The sequence below is a fragment of the Phyllopteryx taeniolatus genome, chromosome 22 (genome assembly GCF_024500385.1).
Source record: "Phyllopteryx taeniolatus isolate TA_2022b chromosome 22, UOR_Ptae_1.2, whole genome shotgun sequence".
Taxonomy (NCBI): Eukaryota; Metazoa; Chordata; class Actinopteri; order Syngnathiformes; family Syngnathidae; genus Phyllopteryx; species Phyllopteryx taeniolatus.
Window position 1 is genome coordinate 162,375 of NC_084523.1, and position 15,239 is coordinate 177,613.

The window sequence follows — 15,239 nt, forward strand, 5'->3', positions numbered from 1 at the left end:
GCACAACTGTCTCCTGCCCGTTTCTCCCTATCGGGTAACAGTTACGGCCACCTCACGGGGTCAACTGCCCGCCCGTGAACAGCGTGCCTGCCGCTGGGGTGGGCAACGATCACACTGGACTCCCCTTCCCACGCCTGACACAGCTTACAGCCAGCTTCTCCGGTCCGTAATGCCGCGGCATCACCGGGCACTACGGGAGCACATAAACGGAACACGTCAATCTTTCCTGCGCATTTTTCATTCCTCACATAAGCCATTTTCACGTGACAACCCAAGCATTACCCACCATTTCACTTACTCGCTGCCTTCTTCAGCTCCTGGTGTCACGCTAGGGTCCGACGATAAGTTTCACCTCATGTTCATACCATACCATCCAAACCAGCACTTTGTCCGCCATTCATTCAAACTCCGCATGCAGCCCGAAGTGAGCCAGAACCGCCTCGATTCGCAGCGGTCCTCTTCGCTCAGGTTTTAACGGCTCCGTAACACATGCGCGGCCACACCAATTCAACCGCCTGTATTCCTAGCGTGAAGCGTTTATGCCAACAAAAACATCCGGGGTCGTGTCTCGCCTGCATCTCTGGGGACACTGGCCAGCTCCGTTGACCCGGAAATAGAACAGCACGACGCAATCCTGACGTGATCACGCCCGCCCGGCACTCGCGCTGTCCGCCGCATTAATTTATCATCCAAAATATCGCGTGCCCGCCTATGTATACACCCAATACTTAAACCTTACTTGTATTTGTTATAAAGATAATGGGTACCCTTTAGAGCGCTTTATAGCTGTTTACATAGATATTAATATTATTATATTTATGATAGTTCTTGGGTTTTCTTCATATTGTGTACACAATTAATAAGTCGTATCACACAGAGTATTCGTATCACACACACTTAGTCCACAGGTCTTTTTCCAGAACTACTATGAGTCTCTTTCATTCCCAAATAGAGCTCACCTCGTCTGTTACTTAATTTGCTCACACTGGATGACGCCCGGCCTCAGATTTTCCCTCATCTTCCCACCGAGAGCGTCGTGTAATTACTTAACTCCAATCCCCGCGTCTGCTCGCTTTTGGCGGCCTCTCATGGCCCACCGACGTCACTTCTCTCAGACTACTCTTGCACAGTCATTCTGCTAAATAGTAACCTGGCCAGGTTATGTTCAATTGGTAATTAACGACTATGGACTATGGTACTCATCTGGTGACGTGCCTTGCTAATATACGGCCTGACTTGACATCACGCCAGCATGCGAGCTCAGACATCCACGTGAACGCATCCGTTCTGAAGCTTAGCGCACGTCCCAAATCGAGCATTCTACTGACAACACTTCTTTTGACATCCCTGCGTGTTAAAGGAACCTGTGTTTTAAAATCTCCTAACTCCCGTGGTTCCAAGCGTGTTCGTTTTCGTGAAAGAACTTCGTTCACAACAATGTATCAAAACCAACCAATTTATTCCTGACAGAGGAGTCTATACATTTGCAGAGCTCTGGGTTCGTAACTACCCTATCTTATCCTTAGCAGATAAAGTAGTCGAACTAAAACTATCTGATTCTACCCCAGACTTATACAATGTTTCAAACAGGCCAGTATGTAATCGCTGTCGTCTGATTGGTCCGTAATCTGACGTCATCGTTGTCCTGCAGAATGATGACCATTTGATCTGGCTCCAGACTTCTGCTCCAGGTGTCGCCTGCAGATGTCGGCTCACATTCCTGCATTCAATGTTTATAGTGGCTCCCCACAGTTCCTTTCTTCCTTGAGATGTGTCTCCAAATACCACCTGATGGGGGGGTTTTCCTGCAATAAAACCCCTACCCCCTTATCTGATTATACTGTAATACACATCCTCTTCCAAACTAGTTAGACCCTGAAACTCTATATTATATTCTATTACATATAGAATTACATATTAGAATATAAAGTATTGTATATTCCCTTCAATCCCCCAAGTTGATCTTCTGATAATCAGAAGATCAACAACCCCTATACCTGCAGCCTATTTCACGACAAAACTCAACAAAACCTAATGTAAACACAGCAAATTGAAAAAATTTGTGAATACAAAGGCGTCGATCAAGGCAGCGAGCGCGCTCATCGTCTCCCCGTCCTCTTTCAACGGCAGCTGCAGATCTTGGCAGTGGGGGTTCTTCTCTTCAAAGGCCTTGAGAGCAAACCTGAGAACAAGTCTCCTGAGAAAATGAATTAACACCCCCCACACCAGTCACTCTCCCAGGTGAAATCCGCCATATGGTTGATCTCCTGCTGAGAGAGAGGCTTGATCACAGTGGGGGTTATCATAGAAACCAATGCACAAGTGCCTGTCCATTCCCCAGGCAGGAAGTCCCACAACAGAACAACACCACACATCCACCACAAATCAGACCTCATCTTACTTAATCGGGCCGCATCCTAACAATCAATAAAAAGTGTGAATTTACAAAACTGTGGATCCAGGTGGCCAATTGATCAGGAAAGTTTTTTATTTGGGCCCAAAGTTACCTTACTCTTATTTTGTGTGATGCAGGGTAGGGAAGGGAAGGGACCCCTCCCCTATATTGACATTATAGAGGGGAGCACCTTTCACCTTAGTCAGAGGATAAACCTGATCCCAGTGCTGGCACTCACCCTCCAGGTTGTCATTAGTCATCAGCTGGTAGGCACAGGTCAATTTGAACTTAGTAGCAGGAGTATAATTTTCCTGGACCACAGGGTTTACAATCCAATTGAGGTTATTCATCGTAGCACAAACAAGACAGTGTTTTTGATAGATTTTGCCTGCGTCCCTACCTTCCATAGTAATCTCTTTAAGACAATAATTACCTAGATTAATTCCTGCCACTCGTCCCTTTGCCTTTTGTACTAAATGACTATTTACCGATCCTTTGACCGAGTCATTATTCAGGTCATATCCCGTCACTTTAGAGGTTCGAAAAACCACTGGATCCTCATTTTTTGAAGCTGGTATCTTAGCAAATTTTCTCATTATCGGACCAGATGAACTTTTTGTCGGTCGTATCCAATTAATAATAATCTGTCCTAGTGGATCAGTCCCTGAGACATCTATACCCAAGGTCAAGACTGTAAAGGTCGCTACTGGTTTGCCCCACTCTCTCCACGAGGTGCTAGTTATATCATACAAGGTCAATAATACGGGATGTCGGTCCCTCGGGGTTACTGAGTGCATACTAACTCTTTCCAATTTGATCTTGTCCTTCCACCGCCAATTCCTAATCTTCGTCGGCTCCCAGTATCCCGGTTTCGAGTGGATAATCACTTGCCTCCAACGTCTTTTCCCCCAATGTGTAGTTCAATTCTAGGGCCCCTGCTGGCTTCACGGCCCTCTTTGTTACTCTTTCTCCTTGTATTGAAGGCATTCCAAAATAGATTCCTGTAACTGTAATCAGAGAGATCACCAGAGTCATGATTATAACCTTCTTTGACCAGACATACAGGATGTACATATTTCCCCCTTTGTTAAATGACTAATTTAACACCAAAACACAGTACCCACACACAACACCATACACAAACAAGCAGGTCGTCTCCTTCGTCGGAGAGGCCCCTGACCAGACCTGCAAACAAACCCTTATATAAATTAATCACAACTCTGCAAAAGATACCCGTGCCAAAGGGATGGACTACATAATTCCTGTATACATACTCCAGAGAAGGGACAAGTCGGCAATTGTCACCCAACATTGATATTATTCCCCAACCAATTGTTAATTGGTCTCACAAAAGTGTTAATGTCGATAAACCAAGAATCACATAAAATCAGCGTTAAGTCAGCACACCAACATCATGTAATACACTATCAAGCTCCATCCACCTGGGCGTCCTGTAAAATAATGTTATTTCAACAAATCAGTCTTTCAACAGTCTGTAAACCGTTATTCATTGGTAACTAAAGGTCTATAGTCTCTTTCACGTGATCACATCGTTCACTACTCCTGTCAGCCAGCTCAGTAGTGCTCCATTTCTGCTTTTAATTAAGACGACACAAACATTAAACACAAAACATAAACAATTAACATGACATGACAATCGAGACTTCACAGACAATAACCCTAACCTGGACCCAGGAGTGAATGTCCTCTCACATACACCACACAGACAAAACTGAACACAGCACACTTATTGGTTGAACCATAACACCTAAACCACTACAGACCAGGCTTCTATACATTGCATTAATTAAACGATCCTATTGTAAATCTCCCTGGCCCTTGCAATACCATAAACTCGGAAAACTCACACACGCCCGTCGTAAAGCTGCCCCCCCCCCCCCAGCTGAGGACCCCTGTGTCCTTTCATAAACCATTTGGTGCACCTTCACTTCAAGTGCTCTTTTAAGCACTCATCCATTTTCTGAGCCGCTTCTCCTCACTAGGGTCGCGGGCGTGCTGGGGCCTATCCCAGCTATCATCGGGCAGGAGGCGGGGTACACCCTGGACTGGTTGCCAGCCAATCGCAGGGCACATCCAAACAAACAACCATTCGCACTCACATTCACACTTACGGGTAATTTAGAGTCTCCAATTAACCTACCATGCATGTTATTGGGATGTGGGAGGAAACCGGAGTGCCTGGAGAAAACCCACGCAGGCACGGGGAGAACATGCAAACTTCACACAGGCGGGGCCGGGGATTGAACCCCGCTCCTCAGAACTGTGAGGCTGACGCTCTAACCAGTTGGTCACCGTGCCGCCCCCTCTCTAAGCAATATATATCAAATCCCATTCACCAGCTCAGATAGCAACTTGCACGTCATTTATTCAAACTCCGAAGCGTTTTCTTAGACCACAAACCTCCCGTACTGTTGTCAGGCTTTTATCCCAGGCACGCAGAGCCGCTCTGGTCCGCTCTGCTGACCCGGAAATAGAAAGTCACGATACCACTCTTGCTTGATCACATCCGTCCGGCACACGTCTTAATTTATCTATTATTTAATTTATCTTCCAGAATATCATATGCATACCTATTTATACATACAATATGTATGCCTTATTTATTTAGTTAATAAATATAATGGGTACCCTTTGAAGCGCTTTATACCTTTTTACATATATAGTCATATAATTTTATTCATCAAAGTTCTAAGGTTTGCTTTATATTGTGTACACAATTTATAAAACGTATCGCACCGAATATTTATACCATTCACACTTAGTCCACGTTTTTTTTACAATAGAGGCCTGCGCAGGACATGTTTGGGACAAGTAGAATCACTTGTCCGATCTGATTACTCGTGGAAGCTCATACGTCGGAATATAATGGTTAACCAGCGCTTTGTCGACAGACGGCACGTTTTTTTTTTTTTTTTTTTTGCACAAGGATAGCCTTTGGGCCATCCAGAAAAAGTGCCGACAATTATTAATAAGTACCTTATGCTTTGGACTGGGACTACCATTGCCGGTTCAGTCCATTACCACCACATAAATTCAGGCCTCGGCCCATCTCAGTGTGTTGCAATTCCCTCTTCGTTGTAGGGCAAACACTGATATCTTGACATATATCACAAAAAACACAAAAATCTTTTACCTTACGCAGAAGATAAGGGTGCCACCAAAAGCGCAGCTTCTTCAGCATTGACACATAACTTTCCTGTAGGTAACATCAGTCTCCTAGGTTGTCCTTGTCATCATACTCAGCACCTGTCTCTTGCCACTTACGCTTGTCTTCCTTCGGCGCCGCCTCCTGGAGGTCGCGCACCACATCAACTGTTACTGCAGGGAGAAAGTCAATTAACTGATCCCGTTTAACAACATATTTTCCTTCAGCATCCATTTATTAGCCTGCTACTTTTTTCAGCACCATTAATAAATAGTAACACTCTGACCTTCAGATAACTCTAGTGCCCCGCACCTGGCCAGCAGTTCTGCAACTTGAGCGGAGGGTTTCATAACATCATTTATGGACCAAAGCATTGGGATTTCAGAATTTGGGTTTCCGCGATATCTTCTATGGCCTCTTGTTTACAAGTATACTACGGCACGTTAACAAAAGCAGTCGGGTTTACCTCGAATGTTACCGGAGTCACGGATGTACACAGACCCCCGTCTGCAGGACCCTCGGACCACAATGAGTCCGGCAGCGAGCTCAACAGCTGTGCGGCGTCCTCATGGTCCGAGAGTTCTCTGCCATGGAATCGCGCTAAAGTCACATGCTCCAACACCCCTCCGTCCACCATGGTACCTTGAATACAAAAACATTCAGTACTGGGAGAGTACAACACATTGGGTATTTGATCTTGTTGCCAATCATTTGCCAATTGCCATTTTCTCACCATGGGTCCCAGTTCTCAAGCTTTATGACCTAGTGCAAGTGAAAAAGTGTGGAAAAGATGTCAAACTCATCATAAACCACTCACTCTGCTCTGGCGTCAAGGTGGAGGCCGCTGCCACACCTTGCTTCCCTATGTAAATACTTTTACTTATTGAGCATCCCGTTTTCCCCCTGTATTGGCTCAAACGCTTCTCTGTAAACCAAATCATCATTTTTATCATACAACAGTGTGAGATGGAGAGGATCAATTGGAGGACGATAGGGGGCAAGAGAGTCGATCCAGGACTTTCACCGCAGGAAGGCCGAGTAAACTCCGCCTCCCTCCTTTGTTTCAGGTTTTAGTCGGGCCCAATATATGTCAGCAGTTGCTTCCGGAAGTTCATGTTGTATCATGTTCCATCCGGAGGATAACTTCTTCCACAGTTCATCATGGTCCCATCGGGGAACCGTATCGTCAGTCCATCCGGGCTACAAAGGATGGTAGCCCTGGTCTTGATAAGCAGATCTCTGCCCATCAGGTTCACTGGAGCCCCTCTTTTCATGAAGACAAACTGATGTTCATGTGTCTGTCCAGCAATTTCAGTCTTTAATGGTGTCGTAATCGGCAGACTCATGGGCACCCCTGCACAGCTCATTCAGGTGGTTGTCTTCCCTTAGCGGGGTTCAGAGGCTCTGTCTTTCCTCCGTCCCCCGGCTCCGGGCTCATTGGGCATTCGGACCAGTCCTCATTGCAGTAGTACTGGCGAGATGGCTCTTGTTGCTGTGGAGCCTGCTGCGGATGCTGTTGCCGGGCCGCGCCCACCTCTCCCTCATGAAGCTTTGTAGCCTCCTCTTTGAGGTGTGGCCTCTCCGGGTTCCACTGGAGGTCATTGTTGAATCATTGGGTAAACAGTACATTGGCAATCCCAGTGTCCATACTGACCACAATTGAAGCACGCTTGGTCCGTTGGAGGTCGGCAAGGGCTTCCCCTGCCTCCGTTGGTGTCCTCTGTCACGACTCCCGCCTCGTCTCCTCGTTGACCCCTGCGCCATCCACATCTGTTTTTCTGCTTCCATTTTTATTTATTTATTTATTTATTTTATTTTTTTTAATGGCCACTTTACGGGCCTGGGCCAATTGTAGCTTCAAAAGTTGTTCCTGCATGTCCTTTACCTCATCTGATGATTTGTGTTTTCTGTTGACAAAAAGTTTCAAATGGTGTGACACATGACAATTAAAAAAGCTATCTCCCCCTTTCATGAGGTCAGGGTCTTTAATAAGTTCAGTCCTAACTTCAACCGGCAAGGTCTCAAGTAAAGCTATTCTATAAATAACATTTGCCTCTCTTAAACGGGAGGGATGTGATCCTCTCTTATCTGATCCACATCTGTTTTTCTGCTTCCATTTTTATTTATTTATTTATTTTTTTTATTTTTTTTAATGGCCACTTTACGGGCCTGGGCCAATTGTAGCTTCAAAAGTTGTTCCTGCATGTCCTTTACCTCATCTGATGATTTGTGTTTTCTGTCGACAAAAAGTTTCAAATGGTGTGACACATGACAATTAAAAAAGCTATCTCCCCCTTTCATGAGGTCAGGGTCTTTAATAAGTTCAGTCCTAACTTCAACCGGCAAGGTCTCAAGTAAAGCTATTCTATAAATAACATTTGCCTCTCTTAAACGGGAGGGATGTGATCCTCTCTTATCTGTCCAAATACTTATGCAATGTTCGAAGCGAGAACTGGGATCCATGAGAGGTTTGAAGTCCGGAAGCTTCGGCACCGTTGGGGAAGAGGACGGGAACATGTCACACAGCAAATACTATAGGAGCAAAAGGGGCAAATAAAATTTCAGGTTCGACATTATTCAGACCCGACCGTGTCAAAATATCATCCGATTGGTGAACCGAAATGCAACAGGCGCGTATCAATCTCACTATGCCACCACACGCCAGGCTCATGTTGTCTGTCAACTTTTCAGCCCCTGGATCCAAATTACACCAACAGCAGCCAGTCCGGGCAGCCGTTTCTGTAAAAACTCAAAAAATTTTAAAGACAATTTTTGTACATTTACCCACCTTTTTGAATGCGGGCTCGTGCGGAATTGATAGGAGTTTTATTTCCCCTCTACAAATGGTCTGCCATTTGAGCCGCCCCTTGACCGGCAATGCCGGTTATAGTGACGTCACTGGGGCCGTTTTCGGAAAGGTCCGTAAATTGTATTTAGCGGGGGAATTTGTCGCTCTTATTTTTTCTTCGCTGAACAGCTGCCATGGCAGGGCACACCAGACAAATCTCATACATTTTTCTACTCAATTTTTCATTCTCTTCTATTTTCTTATTCAAGTCTCTTTTCTCTCTCCACCCTGCAGCATCCAACTTTTCCTTCCTCTTTGTTTCCCTTTCAGAATAACCTCTCTGTTACGTGAAACAACTTACATTCCTTTTTTTTTTCCACTTTGCCCACACACTTCTTAATCCTGTTTGTTTCTTTTTCTGCCTTTCTCTTTCAATCCACAAATCCGACACTTATCACATTCATTACCTCGACACTCGACTGTCCAATTCACAACCCCGAGTTTTGGTGGCACACTCATCTTGTTCTAAATCGGTTTTTGGGGGTCCCAAAATCCCCGTCTACCGAAACGTTACAATTTGAAACCGCGTCCGATTTCAAGTCAGTCTACGACGGGACAAGTAGGTACCTTGTTACCCTACTTCCAGGATTTTCTCTGATCCTGGTCTGTCAGGTACCTTGTTACCCTGACGTCAGGTCCTCCGTTACCCTGACTTTTAATTATGCAATTTTAACAACACGTCTTATTAACTATTGACAACAAAACAACTGTACCACAAGTCTCCCAAATTTCGCCATTTCCAATGTGCAGAATTCGTGATATAATCAAACAGGCTTCCGCTCACCTTTTTTATTTCGGTGCACCGGGGAGATTTGCAGTCCAACTGAATTCCTGCCCGCTCCTCTGTCTTTTTAACTAATGTCCTTTCAGGATCACGTCGGGGTCACCATTTAAAGGAACCTGTGTTTTAAAATCTCCTAACTCCCGTGGTTCCAAGCGTGTTCGTTTTCGTGAAAGAACTTCGTTCACAACAATGTATCAAAACCAACCAATTTATTCCTGACAGAGGAGTCTATACATTTGCAGAGCTCTGGGTTCGTAACTACCCCATCTTATCCTTAGCAGATAAAGTAGTCGAACTTAAACTATCTGATTCTACCCCAGACTTATACAATGTTTCAAACAGGCCAGTATGTAATCGCTGTCGTCTGATTGGTCCGTAATCTGACGTCATCGTTGTCCTGCAGAATGATGACCATTTGATCTGGCTCCAGACTTCTGCTCCAGGTGTCGCCTGCAGATGTCGGCTCACATTCCTGCATTCAATGTTTATAGTGGCTCCCCACAGTTCCTTTCTTCCTTGAGATGTGTCTCCAAATACCACCTGATGGGGGGGGTTTTCCTGCAATAAAACCCCTACCCCCTTATCTGATTATACTGTAATACACATCCTCTTCCAAACTAGTTAGACCCTGAAACTCTATATTATATTCTATTACATATAGAATTACATATTAGAATATAAAGTATTCTATATTCCCTTCAGTACCAACAAAATCATTTCGCACATTCAACAACAATAAGCCGTGGTTCACTGCTAAACTTAAGCAGCTTCGCCAAGCTAAGGAGGACGCATATCAGAGCGGGGACAGGGCCCTGTATAATCGAGCTAGAAACCAGCTGACCAAAGAAATTAACATTGCAAAGAGGATCTATACAGCAAAGTTGGAAAAACAGTTTAGCGCAAACGACTCTAAATCAGTCTGGCATGCATTCCAGTCGCTGACTAATTACAAGCGACGATCCCCCCAAGCTGAGAACAATAGCACACTTGCCAACGACTTGAATACCTTCTACTGCAGATTTGAAAAGGACAGTTTCACACCACACACCAACCCGGCCGCACCCGCGACCACAATCACACCTCTGACCTCTGCGTTAACCATCCATGAACAGGATGTGAGACGCATCTTCAAACAACAAAAGATTAACAAAGCGGCAGGCCCGGACCACGTGTCCCCATCCTGCCTCAAAGTCTGCGCGGACCAGCTCGCGCCAGTCTTCACTAAGATCTTCAACAGATCACTGGAAATGTGCGAAGTTCCATCCTGTTTCAAACGCTCCACCATCATCCCAGTCCCCAAGAAACCTGCAATCTCGGGTCTGAATGACTACAGGCCTGTCGCTTTGACATCTGTGGTCATGAAGTCCTTTGAACGTCTTGTGCATTCACAGTGTCACAGGTCCCCTGCTGGACCCCCTGCAGTTTGCCTACCAAGCGAACAGATCTGCGGATGATGCAGTCAACATGGGACTGCACTTCATCCTAGAACACCTCGACAGTGCAGGGACCTACGCGAGGATCCTGTTCGTGGACTTCAGCTCAGCGTTCAACACCATCATCCCTGAACTCCTTTCATCCAAGCTTCTCCAGCTCAGCGTCTCACCTGCCATCTGCCAGTGGATTTACAGCTTTCTGACGGGCAGGACACAGCAGGTCAGGCTGGGGGAGGCCACCTCATCCACACGCAGCATCAGCACTGGGGCGCCCCAAGGTTGTGTCCTCTCTCCGCTGCTCTTCTCTCTCTACACGAACGACTGCACCTCAGCGAACCCGACTGTCAAACTCCTGAAGTTTGCAGATGACACCACTGTCATCGGCCTCATCAAGGACGGTGACGAGTCTGCATATCGACAGGAAGCGGAGCGGCTGGAGCTGTAGTGCGGCCGACACAACCTGGAGCTGAACACGCTCAAGACTGTAGAGATGATCGTGGACTTCAGGAGGCATCCTTCGCCACAGCTGCACCTCACGTTGTCCAGCTGCCTTGTGTCAACCGTCGAGACCTTCAAGTTCCTGGGAATTACAATCTCCCAGGACCTGAAGTGGGCGACCAACATCAACTCCGTCCTCAAAAAGGCCCAGCAGAGGATGTACTTCCTGCGGCTTCTGAGAAAGCATGGCCTGCCACCGGAGCTGCTGAGACAGTTCTACACAGCGGTCATCAAATCAGTCCTGTGTTCTTCCATCACAGTCTGGTTTGGTGATGCTACAAAAAAGGACAAACTCTGACTGCAACGGACAATCAAAACTGCTGAAAGGATTGTCGGTACCCCCCTACCCACCCTTGAGGACTTGCACGGTGCCAGAACTAAGACAAGGGGGTGCAAAATCCTCTCGGACCCCCCCCACCCCGGTCACCAGCTCTTCCAGCTCCTTCCCTCAGGTAGGCGCTACCGATCAATGCAAACTAGAACTAGTAGACATTCCAACAGCTTCTTCCCTCTTGCAATCAACTTCTTAAACAGCTAACTTACAATTCCATTACAACAAGCTGGCAATTTTTTGACTTGAGTTCGTTGTCACATTTCTGTATTATGTATTACTCGTGCACTCACTGTAGTTGTCTCGCCGTGCTGCACTATTTGCATATAGTGGCCACTCATGCCAGAGTAGCATCTGCTCCATTTGCACACTGATTGAGGAGTATCTGTAACATTTGCACAACCATTGTCCCAGATTATCGCACTACTCGTCACTTTAAACCGCATACACTCCTTGAAGTCTCAGTGCCCTTTGCACAATGGTCATTGCACCGGACTATTGCGACATGAGCCATTCGAACTGAGGACTCTGCATCTTTTTGCACAATTGTTGTTTGTTGTTGTTTTTTGTCAATGTCTTTATGTCTCCAAAGTGTTCTGTAAATTGACTGTCTGTTGTACTAGAGCGGCTCCAACTACCGGAGACAAATTCCTTGTGTGTTTTGGACATACTTGGCAAATAAAGATGATTCTGATTCTGATTCTGATTCTGAGCTTCTTCCCTCTTGCAATCAACTTCTTAAACAGCTAATTTATAATTCCATTACAACAAGCTGGCAATTTTTTGACTTGAGTTCGTTGTCACATTTCTGTGGGGCCAATTATGTATTACTCGTGCACTCACTGTAGTTGTCTCGCCGTGCTGCACTATTTGCATATACTGGCCACTCATGCCAGAGTAGCATCTGCTCCATTTGCACACTGATTGAGGAGTATCTGTAACATTTGCACAACCATTGTCCCAGATTATCGCACTACTCGTCACTTTAAACCGCATACACTCCTTGAAGTCTCAGTGCCCTTTGCACAATGGTCATTGCACCGGACTATTGCAATATTAGCCATTCGAACTGCTCTAAGTGCAAGAGGACTCTGCATCTTTTTGCACAATTGTTTTTTGTCAATGTCTTTATGTCTCCAAAGTGTTCTGTAAATTGACTGTCTGTTGTACTAGAGCGGCTCCAACTACCGGAGACAAATTCCTTGTGTGTTTTGGACATACTTGGCAAATAAAGATGATTCTGATTCTGATTCTGATTCTGATTCTGATTTGGAAACAAACTGCATCTTTTGGTTGTTGTATCTAAAATCTCAAAAATAAAATATAAATAAGGATAAATTCAAGTGTGTGAGTGCTTGGTGGGACTCTAAAATTTCCCATAGGTGTGACTGTGAGTGCGAATGGTTGTTTGTTTGTATGTGCCCTGCGATTCGCTGGCAACCAGTTCAGGGTGTACCTCGCCTCCTGCCCGATGACAGCTGGGATAGGCTCCAGCACGCCCGCGACCCTAGTGAGGAGAAGCGGCTCAGAAAATGGATGGATGGAGTGCTTGGTGAAATAATGTCTAATCAAGTGATAAACCTTTCAGTACTTAGCAACAAAAAAATGTAATATATTAAAGATTTAAAAAGTGACCAAACAAATAAGAATTTAGGTAGATCAATTGATGTACCTTCGTCCGAAGGCTGTGATGGACACATTTTGGTAAACTATTCATAGAGTAGAACATTTATATAAAATAGACATTGGCCTTCATGAAGACAGTGTTCTTCTTGTTTCCTCTTGTACTCACCTGAAAATACACATTTTTTGAGTTTACAATGTTAGAGAATGATTTTTGAGAGATTCATGTACTGTATGTGTTTGCATTCATCCATCCATCCATCCATCCATTTTCTGAGCCGCTTCTCCTCACTAGGGTCGCGGGCGTGCTGGAGCCTATCCCAGCTGTCATCGGGCAGGAGGCGGGGTACACCCTGAACTGGTTGCCAGCCAATCGCAGGGCACATACAAACAAACAACCATTCACACTCACATTCACACCGACAGGCAATTTAGAGTCTTCAATCAACCTACCACGCATGTTTTTGGGTGAAAACCGGAGTGCCCACCCAGGCATGGGGAGAACATGTAAACGCCACACAGGCGGGGCCGGGATTTGAACCCCGGTCCCCAGAACTCTGAGGCAGATGTGCTAACCAGTCGTCCACTGTGCCAGCATGCCCAAAATAAGCTTCTTAAGTTAATGAAAGACTGTGTGAATGTGAGTGGTTGTCCATATGTGCCCTGCGATTGGTGGAGACCAGTCCAGGGTGTAGCCCACCTCTCGCCCGAAGTCACTGGGATGGGCTCCTGCGAGCCGAATGAAAACTAACAGTATAGAAAATGGATGGCTGATAATTCAGACACTGCTATTTCTCTGACCTACATAAAAGCTAATGAAAAAGTTCATTATTAAGATAACAATGTAAAACTATAATAATAATTGTAATCCTGCAAAATTTTGAAGTAGAGTTAAAATGTTTAAAAATTCAGTTGCATTGATGAATTCCATATAGGGGAGTTAGTCATGCTTATTAAAGTCAGTTGGCAGACTGTGAACTTGCATTATCATTCTATTTCTTTATGAATCTGATGTAGACTTTTCTTCAAAATTGTATTCAAACAAACTTAACAAAATAAATTCATTGATGAAGCGACCTTAATGTTCTCTGAACAGAATATCTAATTTCCAGGGTCAATGTTGTCTTGTTTTCTATGCAATGAAAATGTAGATGCCTGAAATAGGTAGAAGGGCTAATGGAATGCAGAGAGATGCCTCAGACAGTTTGTTTAATTTACAACTGACACTATTTCTGTTTAATCTTCCCAGTTTACCCCGCCACTCCCAACACACATGCATTGGGCTGACAGTAAATGAGAATCTTTGCAAAAGTCTTTTTTTCAGTTAATGCTGAAAACACTGGCACTTATTCTATAGTTCTGGATTCACAACAACAGCAACAAAAACACCAAAATAGACTAAGTAATAATTTTAGGTTCATTTTCTGATGAAATGTTACATTTTCAGCCAGATTTTGACCCCCAGTGAGGACATGACACAACTAACCAATAGGACAAGATGCCAGAGGACAGAAAAGAGCAGGACAGGATGTGGGAGATGAGCAAGGCAGTGCTACTTATGAGTGGTGTGGTGGAGTGCTTTTATAGTGTTTAAACACCTGTAAGAACCTGTGAGTTGATATCTTAATATAACTTGTGTTATTATTAGTGGATCCAGCACAAGCAATTAAAGCCTATAGCGTGTCTATAGAACTTATTAGTGAATAAACACCCTATCACATGCATGTTAGTCAACTGGTGTATGGAGTTGCTGTGCCGGCACACCGACGAAAGGCGGGCCTGGTCACCTCCACCTGCAAGGGGGTGCCGAGCCAGAGCGCCCATCCCGTGGGGGAATCAGCCAGGTGGACGCCATCAAATCCTGCCCACATTTTGGACACGTGAGCCTATCACAGCCTGACATGTAACGAGCAGGAGGCGATGACATTTTCTTATTAAACTGCTACATATTCTGTAAGGTAATTTTTGCCTATATTGAAAGTCTTGATGTTTTCTTAGACAATAATGAGTGAAAATAGTGATAGTGAAACAAGGTATAGTCTTTTGACAGGCTAATCTTCAGCCCAAATTCTTTGATGAATGACACTACACAGAAGCTTTTTTTAATGCTTTTCCTCTAATAACATTTTTAAATAAAAATCTAGAGTTTAAAGTTGCCCGC